Source organism: Tasmannia lanceolata, unplaced genomic scaffold, assembly GCF_043159265.1.
Source record: "Tasmannia lanceolata isolate RefF3 unplaced genomic scaffold, GAP_Taslan_0.1 ptg000909l, whole genome shotgun sequence".
Taxonomy (NCBI): Eukaryota; Viridiplantae; Streptophyta; class Magnoliopsida; order Canellales; family Winteraceae; genus Tasmannia; species Tasmannia lanceolata.
Genome location: NW_027519574.1, coordinates 42,501 through 55,000, shown reverse-complemented (window position 1 = coordinate 55,000; position 12,500 = coordinate 42,501).

Genomic DNA, 12,500 nt, shown 5'->3' with positions numbered 1-12,500 from the left:
AAGCGAGCCATGGCACGTCGGATGATGGCTCCAGCTGGCGCCCCGGCACTTTCTGTGGCATTGATGCTCGGTTTCAAAGACAAACGTGCGCAGGGCCAGGGGACCGCGGAGGACTGCTCGTGCTGGCCCCGTTGGGCGGCATTGATGGTCGGTTGCAAAGAAAATGCGCGATTGCTCGTGTCGGGGCCTGGCAAGCCAAGGCCAAGCGAGCCATGGCAACGCGGATGATGGCTCGCTAGTGCTGGCGCCGTGCACAGTGGCCTCGCACACTCGCCCTGCACGCTTCCCTTGCACGCAGCCTTGCACACTAGCCTCGCATGCGAGCCTTGCACCCTAGCCATGCAAACTAGCCTTGCACGGTAGCCATGCACACAAGCCGTGCACATTAGCCATGCGCACAAGCCCCGCACACTAGCCTTGCGCACAACCCTTGCACACAAGCCATGCACTCGAGCAATGCACACAAGCCTTGCACTCAAGCAATGCACACAAGCCCTGGACACTAGCCTTGCACACGGGCCTGGCACACAAGCCTTGGGCACTAGCCTTGCGCACTAGCGTTCCACATGAGCCTTGCACACTAGCCTTGGACACTAGCCTTGCACACAGGCCTTGCACACTAGGCATGCTTGGGCGAGCTGATCCCGCATCAAGTCGACGGGTCTAGGCATTCTTGGGCGCAGATCCCGCATCGTCTCGTCGCGTCTGGGCGCAAACACGTCGCGTCTCGTTGCGTCTTCAGAAGTCGTCGCTAACAGCACCTTTGGTTGCCACTGGTGGTTAGGCTGGTTGGTTGCGCAAACCCTATAGGAGGGTGGCATGCTGGTGGGCGTTTTTGCCCGGATAGGCACTAGAATGTGCAGATTTTGGGCGTTTTTGCCTGGATAGGCTAAGGAATGGGCATGCTTTGGGCGTTTTTGCCCGGATAGGCACCGGAATGCTTGGCCTTGGCTTGTCCTAGCAAGGCATTGCTGGGTTGGGCTCCCTTGGCCTTTTGGGCGCCTTGGACGATGTCTTGCGAAGACCATGGGCACAAGGCCATGGCATATGGTGAGGAAAGGACCACGGTTGCCAAGGTTAGGCACCGGAATGCTTGGCCTTGGCTTGCCAAAGCAGGGCATTGCTGGGTTGGGCTCCCTTGGCCTTCCGGGCGCCTTGGACACTGTCTTGGGAAGACCATGGGCACAAGGCCATGGCATATGGTGGGGAATGGACCACGGTTGCCAAGGCTAGGCATATAGAGAGGAATCGCATTTTTGCCCGGATAGGCACCGGAATGCTTGGCCTTGGCTTGCCATAGCAGGGCATTGCTGGGTTGGGCTCCCTTGGCCTTCCGGGGGCCTTGGACGCTGTCTTGGGAAGACCATGGGCACAAGGCCATGGCATATAGTGAGGAATGGACCACGGTTGGCAAGGCTAGGCATATAGAGAGGAATGGACCACGGTTGCCAAGGTTGCGCAAGTTTTGGGCATTTTTTGCCCGGATATGCCCAAGTATGCCCCGATAGGCCCGTTACGCCCCGGTATGAACGCGTATGCCCGGATAGACTCGGTATGCCTTGGGATACATGCGTATGCCCCGATAGGCTTGGTACGCCCCGATATGCGCACGTGTGCCCCAGTAGGGCTCGGTATGCCCCGGTATGTACGCGTGTGCCCCGATAGGCCCGGTATGCCCCGATAGGCCCGGTATGCCCCGATATGCACACGTGTGCCCCAATAGGGGTCGGTATGCCCCGGTAGGTACGCGTGTGCCCCGTAATGCACGTTTCGCAGATCTCCCCGCATGTCCCGCCCCTATATGTAATACTTACTTACTTACTTACTTTCTTTCTTGCTTGCTTGCTTGCTTGCAATGGTTGGGAGTGCCCGGCATGCCCCGCTGCAGAGACCAAGGGCGCAATGACTTGGCACCGCGGATGCCGGGACTCCGGCACTTCCCGTGGCACTGATGGTTGGTTCCAAAGACAAAAGGCCGTGCAAGGCCACCGCACCGCGGATGATTTTGCTCGTGCTGGCGCCGTTGTGTGGCCAAAGAACATGCGCGAATGCTCGTGTCGGAAGGGTTGGTGTCCTGGCCCCGCGGGTGTCACGAATGCTCGGTTGCGAAGACCATGGGACCAGAGCCATGGCACGTCGGATGATGGCTCCAGCTGGCGCCCCGGCACTTTCTGTGGCATTGATGCTCGGTTTCAAAGACAAACGTGCGCAGGGCCAGGGGACCGCGGATGACTGCTCGTGCTGGCCCCGTTGGGCGGCATTGATGGTCGGTTGCAAAGAAAATGCGCGATTGCTCGTGTCGGGGCCCGGCAAGCCAAGGCCAAGCGAGCCATGGCACGTCGGATGATGGCTCCAGCTGGCGCCCCGGCACTTTCTGTGGCATTGATGCTCGGTTTCAAAGACAAACGTGCGCAGGGCCAGGGGACCGCGGAGGACTGCTCGTGCTGGCCCCGTTGGGCGGCATTGATGGTCGGTTGCAAAGAAAATGCGCGATTGCTCGTGTCGGGGCCTGGCAAGCCAAGGCCAAGCGAGCCATGGCAACGCGGATGATGGCTCGCTAGTGCTGGCGCCGTGCACAGTGGCCTCGCACACTCGCCCTGCACGCTTCCCTTGCACGCAGCCTTGCACACTAGCCTCGCATGCGAGCCTTGCACCCTAGCCATGCAAACTAGCCTTGCACGGTAGCCATGCACACAAGCCGTGCACATTAGCCATGCGCACAAGCCCCGCACACTAGCCTTGCGCACAACCCTTGCACACAAGCCATGCACTCGAGCAATGCACACAAGCCTTGCACTCAAGCAATGCACACAAGCCCTGGACACTAGCCTTGCACACGGGCCTGGCACACAAGCCTTGGGCACTAGCCTTGCGCACTAGCGTTCCACATGAGCCTTGCACACTAGCCTTGGACACTAGCCTTGCACACAGGCCTTGCACACTAGGCATGCTTGGGCGAGCTGATCCCGCATCAAGTCGACGGGTCTAGGCATTCTTGGGCGCAGATCCCGCATCGTCTCGTCGCGTCTGGGCGCAAACACGTCGCGTCTCGTTGCGTCTTCAGAAGTCGTCGCTAACAGCACCTTTGGTTGCCACTGGTGGTTAGGCTGGTTGGTTGCGCAAACCCTATAGGAGGGTGGCATGCTGGTGGGCGTTTTTGCCCGGATAGGCACTAGAATGTGCAGATTTTGGGCGTTTTTGCCTGGATAGGCTAAGGAATGGGCATGCTTTGGGCGTTTTTGCCCGGATAGGCACCGGAATGCTTGGCCTTGGCTTGTCCTAGCAAGGCATTGCTGGGTTGGGCTCCCTTGGCCTTTTGGGCGCCTTGGACGATGTCTTGCGAAGACCATGGGCACAAGGCCATGGCATATGGTGAGGAAAGGACCACGGTTGCCAAGGTTAGGCACCGGAATGCTTGGCCTTGGCTTGCCAAAGCAGGGCATTGCTGGGTTGGGCTCCCTTGGCCTTCCGGGCGCCTTGGACACTGTCTTGGGAAGACCATGGGCACAAGGCCATGGCATATGGTGGGGAATGGACCACGGTTGCCAAGGCTAAGCATATAGAGAGGAATTGCATTTTTGCCCGGATAGGCACCGGAATGCTTGGCCTTGGCTTGCCATAGCAGGGCATTGCTGGGTTGGGCTCCCTTGGCCTTCCGGGGGCCTTGGACGCTGTCTTGGGAAGACCATGGGCACAAGGCCATGGCATATAGTGAGGAATGGACCACGGTTGGCAAGGCTAGGCATATAGAGAGGAATGGACCACGGTTGCCAAGGTTGCGCAAGTTTTGGGCATTTTTTGCCCGGATATGCCCAAGTATGCCCCGATAGGCCCGTTACGCCCCGGTATGAACGCGTATGCCCGGATAGACTCGGTATGCCTTGGGATACATGCGTATGCCCCGATAGGCTTGGTACGCCCCGATATGCGCACGTGTGCCCCAGTAGGGCTCGGTATGCCCCGGTATGTACGCGTGTGCCCCGATAGGCCCGGTATGCCCCGATATGCACACGTGTGCCCCAATAGGGGTCGGTATGCCCCGGTAGGTACGCGTGTGCCCCGTAATGCACGTTTCGCAGATCTCCCCGCATGTCCCGCCCCTATATGTAATACTTACTTACTTACTTACTTTCTTTCTTGCTTGCTTGCTTGCTTGCAATGGTTGGGAGTGCCCGGCATGCCCCGCTGCAGAGACCAAGGGCGCAATGACTTGGCACCGCGGATGCCGGGACTCCGGCACTTCCCGTGGCACTGATGGTTGGTTCCAAAGACAAAAGGCCGTGCAAGGCCACCGCACCGCGGATGATTTTGCTCGTGCTGGCGCCGTTGTGTGGCCAAAGAACATGCGCGAATGCTCGTGTCGGAAGGGTTGGTGTCCTGGCCCCGCGGGTGTCACGAATGCTCGGTTGCGAAGACCATGGGACCAGAGCCATGGCACGTCGGATGATGGCTCCAGCTGGCGCCCCGGCACTTTCTGTGGCATTGATGCTCGGTTTCAAAGACAAACGTGCGCAGTGCCAGGGGACCGCGGATGACTGCTCGTGCTGGCCCCGTTGGGCGGCATTGATGGTCGGTTGCAAAGAAAATGCGCGATTGCTCGTGTCGGGGCCCGGCAAGCCAAGGCCAAGCGAGCCATGGCACGTCGGATGATGGCTCCAGCTGGCGCCCCGGCACTTTCTGTGGCATTGATGCTCGGTTTCAAAGACAAACGTGCGCAGGGCCAGGGGACCGCGGATGACTGCTCGTGCTGGCCCCGTTGGGCGGCATTGATGGTCGGTTGCAAAGAAAATGCGCGATTGCTCGTGTCGGGGCCTGGCAAGCCAAGGCCAAGCGAGCCATGGCAACGCGGATGATGGCTCGCTAGTGCTGGCGCCGTGCACAGTGGCCTCGCACACTCGCCCTGCACGCTTCCCTTGCACGCAGCCTTGCACACTAGCCTCGCATGCGAGCCTTGCACCCTAGCCATGCAAACTAGCCTTGCACGGTAGCCATGCACACAAGCCGTGCACATTAGCCATGCGCACAAGCCCCGCACACTAGCCTTGCGCACAACCCTTGCACACAAGCCATGCACTCGAGCAATGCACACAAGCCTTGCACTCAAGCAATGCACACAAGCCCTGGACACTAGCCTTGCACACGGGCCTGGCACACAAGCCTTGCGCACTAGCCTTGCGCACTAGCGTTCCACATGAGCCTTGCACACTAGCCTTGGACACTAGCCTTGCACACAGGCCTTGCACACTAGGCATGCTTGGGCGAGCTGATCCCGCATCAAGTCGACGGGTCTAGGCATTCTTGGGCGCAGATCCCGCATCGTCTCTTCGCGTCTGGGCGCAAACACGTCGCGTCTCGTTGCGTCTTCAGAAGTCGTCGCTAACAGCACCTTTGGTTGCCACTGGTGGTTAGGCTGGTTGGTTGCGCAAACCCTATAGGAGGGTGGCATGCTGGTGGGCGTTTTTGCCCGGATAGGCACTAGAATGTGCAGATTTTGGGCGTTTTTGCCTGGATAGGCTAAGGAATGGGCATGCTTTGGGCGTTTTTGCCCGGATAGGCACCGGAATGCTTGGCCTTGGCTTGTCCTAGCAAGGCATTGCTGGGTTGGGCTCCCTTGGCCTTTTGGGCGCCTTGGACGATGTCTTGCGAAGACCATGGGCACAAGGCCATGGCATATGGTGAGGAAAGGACCACGGTTGCCAAGGTTAGGCACCGGAATGCTTGGCCTTGGCTTGCCAAAGCAGGGCATTGCTGGGTTGGGCTCCCTTGGCCTTCCGGGCGCCTTGGACACTGTCTTGGGAAGACCATGGGCACAAGGCCATGGCATATGGTGGGGAATGGACCACGGTTGCCAAGGCTAGGCATATAGAGAGGAATTGCATTTTTGCCCGGATAGGCACCGGAATGCTTGGCCTTGGCTTGCCATAGCAGGGCATTGCTGGGTTGGGCTCCCTTGGCCTTCCGGGGGCCTTGGACGCTGTCTTGGGAAGACCATGGGCACAAGGCCATGGCATATAGTGAGGAATGGACCACGGTTGGCAAGGCTAGGCATATAGAGAGGAATGGACCACGGTTGCCAAGGTTGCGCAAGTTTTGGGCATTTTTTGCCCGGATATGCCCAAGTATGCCCCGATAGGCCCGTTACGCCCCGGTATGAACGCGTATGCCCGGATAGACTCGGTATGCCTTGGGATACATGCGTATGCCCCGATAGGCTTGGTACGCCCCGATATGCGCACGTGTGCCCCAGTAGGGCTCGGTATGCCCCGGTATGTACGCGTGTGCCCCGATAGGCCCGGTATGCCCCGATATGCACACGTGTGCCCCAATAGGGGTCGGTATGCCCCGGTAGGTACGCGTGTGCCCCGTAATGCACGTTTCGCAGATCTCCCCGCATGTCCCGCCCCTATATGTAATACTTACTTACTTACTTACTTTCTTTCTTGCTTGCTTGCTTGCTTGCAATGGTTGGGAGTGCCCGGCATGCCCCGCTGCAGAGACCAAGGGCGCAATGACTTGGCACCGCGGATGCCGGGACTCCGGCACTTCCCGTGGCACTGATGGTTGGTTCCAAAGACAAAAGGCCGTGCAAGGCCACCCCACCGCGGATGATTTTGCTCGTGCTGGCGCCGTTGTGTGGCCAAAGAACATGCGCGAATGCTCGTGTCGGAAGGGTTGGTGTCCTGGCCCCGCGGGTGTCACGAATGCTCGGTTGCGAAGACCATGGGACCAGAGCCATGGCACGTCGGATGATGGCTCCAGCTGGCGCCCCGGCACTTTCTGTGGCATTGATGCTCGGTTTCAAAGACAAACGTGCGCAGTGCCAGGGGACCGCGGATGACTGCTCGTGCTGGCCCCGTTGGGCGGCATTGATGGTCGGTTGCAAAGAAAATGCGCGATTGCTCGTGTCGGGGCCCGGCAAGCCAAGGCCAAGCGAGCCATGGCACGTCGGATGATGGCTCCAGCTGGCGCCCCGGCACTTTCTGTGGCATTGATGCTCGGTTTCAAAGACAAACGTGCGCAGGGCCAGGGGACCGCGGATGACTGCTCGTGCTGGCCCCGTTGGGCGGCATTGATGGTCGGTTGCAAAGAAAATGCGCGATTGCTCGTGTCGGGGCCTGGCAAGCCAAGGCCAAGCGAGCCATGGCAACGCGGATGATGGCTCGCTAGTGCTGGCGCCGTGCACAGTGGCCTCGCACACTCGCCCTGCACGCTTCCCTTGCACGCAGCCTTGCACACTAGCCTCGCATGCGAGCCTTGCACCCTAGCCATGCAAACTAGCCTTGCACGGTAGCCATGCACACAAGCCGTGCACATTAGCCATGCGCACAAGCCCCGCACACTAGCCTTGCGCACAACCCTTGCACACAAGCCATGCACTCGAGCAATGCACACAAGCCTTGCACTCAAGCAATGCACACAAGCCCTGGACACTAGCCTTGCACACGGGCCTGGCACACAAGCCTTGGGCACTAGCCTTGCGCACTAGCGTTCCACATGAGCCTTGCACACTAGCCTTGGACACTAGCCTTGCACACAGGCCTTGCACACTAGGCATGCTTGGGCGAGCTGATCCCGCATCAAGTCGACGGGTCTAGGCATTCTTGGGCGCAGATCCCGCATCGTCTCGTCGCGTCTGGGCGCAAACACGTCGCGTCTCGTTGCGTCTTCAGAAGTCGTCGCTAACAGCACCTTTGGTTGCCACTGGTGGTTAGGCTGGTTGGTTGCGCAAACCCTATAGGAGGGTGGCATGCTGGTGGGCGTTTTTGCCCGGATAGGCACTAGAATGTGCAGATTTTGGGCGTTTTTGCCTGGATAGGCTAAGGAATGGGCATGCTTTGGGCGTTTTTGCCCGGATAGGCACCGGAATGCTTGGCCTTGGCTTGTCCTAGCAAGGCATTGCTGGGTTGGGCTCCCTTGGCCTTTTGGGCGCCTTGGACGATGTCTTGCGAAGACCATGGGCACAAGGCCATGGCATATGGTGAGGAAAGGACCACGGTTGCCAAGGTTAGGCACCGGAATGCTTGGCCTTGGCTTGCCAAAGCAGGGCATTGCTGGGTTGGGCTCCCTTGGCCTTCCGGGCGCCTTGGACACTGTCTTGGGAAGACCATGGGCACAAGGCCATGGCATATGGTGGGGAATGGACCACGGTTGCCAAGGCTAGGCATATAGAGAGGAATTGCATTTTTGCCCGGATAGGCACCGGAATGCTTGGCCTTGGCTTGCCATAGCAGGGCATTGCTGGGTTGGGCTCCCTTGGCCTTCCGGGGGCCTTGGACGCTGTCTTGGGAAGACCATGGGCACAAGGCCATGGCATATAGTGAGGAATGGACCACGGTTGGCAAGGCTAGGCATATAGAGAGGAATGGACCACGGTTGCCAAGGTTGCGCAAGTTTTGGGCATTTTTTGCCCGGATATGCCCAAGTATGCCCCGATAGGCCCGTTACGCCCCGGTATGAACGCGTATGCCCGGATAGACTCGGTATGCCTTGGGATACATGCGTATGCCCCGATAGGCTTGGTACGCCCCGATATGCGCACGTGTGCCCCAGTAGGGCTCGGTATGCCCCGGTATGTACGCGTGTGCCCCGATAGGCCCGGTATGCCCCGATATGCACACGTGTGCCCCAATAGGGGTCGGTATGCCCCGGTAGGTACGCGTGTGCCCCGTAATGCACGTTTCGCAGATCTCCCCGCATGTCCCGCCCCTATATGTAATACTTACTTACTTACTTACTTTCTTTCTTGCTTGCTTGCTTGCTTGCAATGGTTGGGAGTGCCCGGCATGCCCCGCTGCAGAGACCAAGGGCGCAATGACTTGGCACCGCGGATGCCGGGACTCCGGCACTTCCCGTGGCACTGATGGTTGGTTCCAAAGACAAAAGGCCGTGCAAGGCCACCGCACCGCGGATGATTTTGCTCGTGCTGGCGCCGTTGTGTGGCCAAAGAACATGCGCGAATGCTCGTGTCGGAAGGGTTGGTGTCCTGGCCCCGCGGGTGTCACGAATGCTCGGTTGCGAAGACCATGGGACCAGAGCCATGGCACGTCGGATGATGGCTCCAGCTGGCGCCCCGGCACTTTCTGTGGCATTGATGCTCGGTTTCAAAGACAAACGTGCGCAGGGCCAGGGGACCGCGGATGACTGCTCGTGCTGGCCCCGTTGGGCGGCATTGATGGTCGGTTGCAAAGAAAATGCGCGATTGCTCGTGTCGGGGCCTGGCAAGCCAAGGCCAAGCGAGCCATGGCAACGCGGATGATGGCTCCAGCTGGCGCCCCGGCACTTTCTGTGGCATTGATGCTCGGTTTCGAAGACAAACGTGCGCAGGGCCAGGGGACCGCGGAGGACTGCTCGTGCTGGCCCCGTTGGGCGGCATTGATGGTGTGTTGCAGAGAGCATGTGCGATTGCAAGTGTCGGCCGGGTTTGGGTTCCCTTGGGCTTTCGGGTGCCTTGGACGCTGTCTTGCGAAGACCATGGGCACAAGGCCCCGTCCTGGCCCCTTGTTCGATTCGCTCTCGTCTTGCGCTTGCTTCCAAGGTCCTCCATGACCTTCCCCATGGCCTTGCTAGATCCCCCCCATGACGCATGACCTCTGTCCGTTGATTGGTTTTGAGTGCACACCATGCCCGGCTTGGCACCGTGTTGTCGCGTGAGTGGCATTTGGATCGTGCATGCTGGTGGGCTACCTGCCAATGCGCACAAGCCTTGCACACTAGCCTTGCGCACGAGCCTTGCACAAAAGCCTTGGACACAAGCCTTGCGCACAAGCCATGCGCACAAGCCTTGGACGCTAGCCTTGCACACAAGCCATGCATACAAGCCTTGCTCACAAGCCTTGGGCACTGGCCCATCGCAGTAGCCTTGCACACAAGCCTTGCGCACTAGCTTTGGGCACGAGCCTTGCGCACTTGCCTTGGGCACTAGCCTTGCACACAACCCTTGGGAACTAGCCTTGCGCACCAGCCTTGCCCACAAGCCTTGCACACCAGCCTTGCACACTAGCCTTGCATACAAGCCTTGCACACTAGCCTTGCACACAGGCCATGCTCACTAGCCTTGGGCACTAGCCTTGCACACAGACCTTGGGCACTAGCCTTGCGCACTAGCCTTGCCCACGAGCCTTGCACACTAGCCTTGCACGCAGGCCTTGCACGCTAGGCATGCTTGGGCCAGCAGCTCCCGCATCAAGTCGGCGGGTGTAGGCACGGTTGGGCGCAGATCCCGCATCGCCTCGTCGCGTCTGGGCGCAAACCCGTCGCGTCTCGTTGCGTCTTCAGAAGTCGTCGCTAACAGCACCTTTGGTTGCCACTGGTGGTTAGGCGGGTTGGTTGCGCAAACCCTATAGGAGGGTGGCATGCTGCGGGGCGCTGGAATGCGCAGGCTTAGGGCGTTTTTGCCCGGATAGGCACTGGAATGTGCTGGTTTTGGGCGTTTTTGCCTGGATAGGCTAAGGAATGGGCATGCTTTGGGCGTTTTCCCCGGATAGGCACTGGAATGGGCTGGTTTTGGGCGTTTTTGCCTGGATAGGCTAACGAATGGGGCATGCTTTGGGCGTTTTTGCCCGGGTAGGCACTGGAATGCCTGGCCTTGGCTGGGCATTGCTGGGTTGGGCTCCCTTGGCCTTTCAGGCGCCTTGGATGCTGTCTTGGGAAGACCATGGGCACAAGGCCATGGCATATAGTGAGGAATGGACCACGGTTGGCAAGGCTAGGCATATAGAGAGGAATGGACCACGGTTGCCAAGGTTGCGCAAGTTTTGGGCATTTTTTGCCCGGATATGCCCAAGTATGCCCCGATAGGCCCGTTACGCCCCGGTATGAACGCGTATGCCCGGATAGACTCGGTATGCCTTGGGATACATGCGTATGCCCCGATAGGCTTGGTACGCCCCGATATGCGCACGTGTGCCCCAGTAGGGCTCGGTATGCCCCGGTATGTACGCGTGTGCCCCGATAGGCCCGGTATGCCCCGATATGCACACGTGTGCCCCAATAGGGGTCGGTATGCCCCGGTAGGTACGCGTGTGCCCCGTAATGCACGTTTCGCAGATCTCCCCGCATGTCCCGCCCCTATATGTAATACTTACTTACTTACTTACTTTCTTTCTTGCTTGCTTGCTTGCTTGCAATGGTTGGGAGTGCCCGGCATGCCCCGCTGCAGAGACCAAGGGCGCAATGACTTGGCACCGCGGATGCCGGGACTCCGGCACTTCCCGTGGCACTGATGGTTGGTTCCAAAGACAAAAGGCCGTGCAAGGCCACCCCACCGCGGATGATTTTGCTCGTGCTGGCGCCGTTGTGTGGCCAAAGAACATGCGCGAATGCTCGTGTCGGAAGGGTTGGTGTCCTGGCCCCGCGGGTGTCACGAATGCTCGGTTGCGAAGACCATGGGACCAGAGCCATGGCACGTCGGATGATGGCTCCAGCTGGCGCCCCGGCACTTTCTGTGGCATTGATGCTCGGTTTCAAAGACAAACGTGCGCAGGGCCAGGGGACCGCGGATGACTGCTCGTGCTGGCCCCGTTGGGCGGCATTGATGGTCGGTTGCAAAGAAAATGCGCGATTGCTCGTGTCGGGGCCTGGCAAGCCAAGGCCAAGCGAGCCATGGCAACGCGGATGATGGCTCCAGCTGGCGCCCCGGCACTTTCTGTGGCATTGATGCTCGGTTTCGAAGACAAACGTGCGCAGGGCCAGGGGACCGCGGAGGACTGCTCGTGCTGGCCCCGTTGGGCGGCATTGATGGTGTGTTGCAGAGAGCATGTGCGATTGCAAGTGTCGGCCGGGTTTGGGTTCCCTTGGGCTTTCGGGTGCCTTGGACGCTGTCTTGCGAAGACCATGGGCACAAGGCCCCGTCCTGGCCCCTTGTTCGATTCGCTCTCGTCTTGCGCTTGCTTCCAAGGTCCTCCATGACCTTCCCCATGGCCTTGCTAGATCCCCCCCATGACGCATGACCTCTGTCCGTTGATTGGTTTTGAGTGCACACCATGCCCGGCTTGGCACCGTGTTGTCGCGTGAGTGGCATTTGGATCGTGCATGCTGGTGGGCTACCTGCCAATGCGCACAAGCCTTGCACACTAGCCTTGCGCACGAGCCTTGCACAAAAGCCTTGGACACAAGCCTTGCGCACAAGCCATGCGCACAAGCCTTGGACGCTAGCTTTGCACACAAGCCATGCATACAAGCCTTGCTCACAAGCCTTGGGCACTGGCCCATCGCAGTAGCCTTGCACACAAGCCTTGCGCACTAGCTTTGGGCACGAGCCTTGCGCACTTGCCTTGGGCACTAGCCTTGCACACAACCCTTGGGAACTAGCCTTGCGCACCAGCCTTGCCCACAAGCCTTGCACACCAGCCTTGCACACTAGCCTTGCATACAAGCCTTGCACACTAGCCTTGCACACAGGCCATGCTCACTAGCCTTGGGCACTAGCCTTGCACACAGACCTTGGGCACTAGCCTTGCGCACTAGCCTTGCCCACGAGCCTTGCACACTAGCCTTGCACG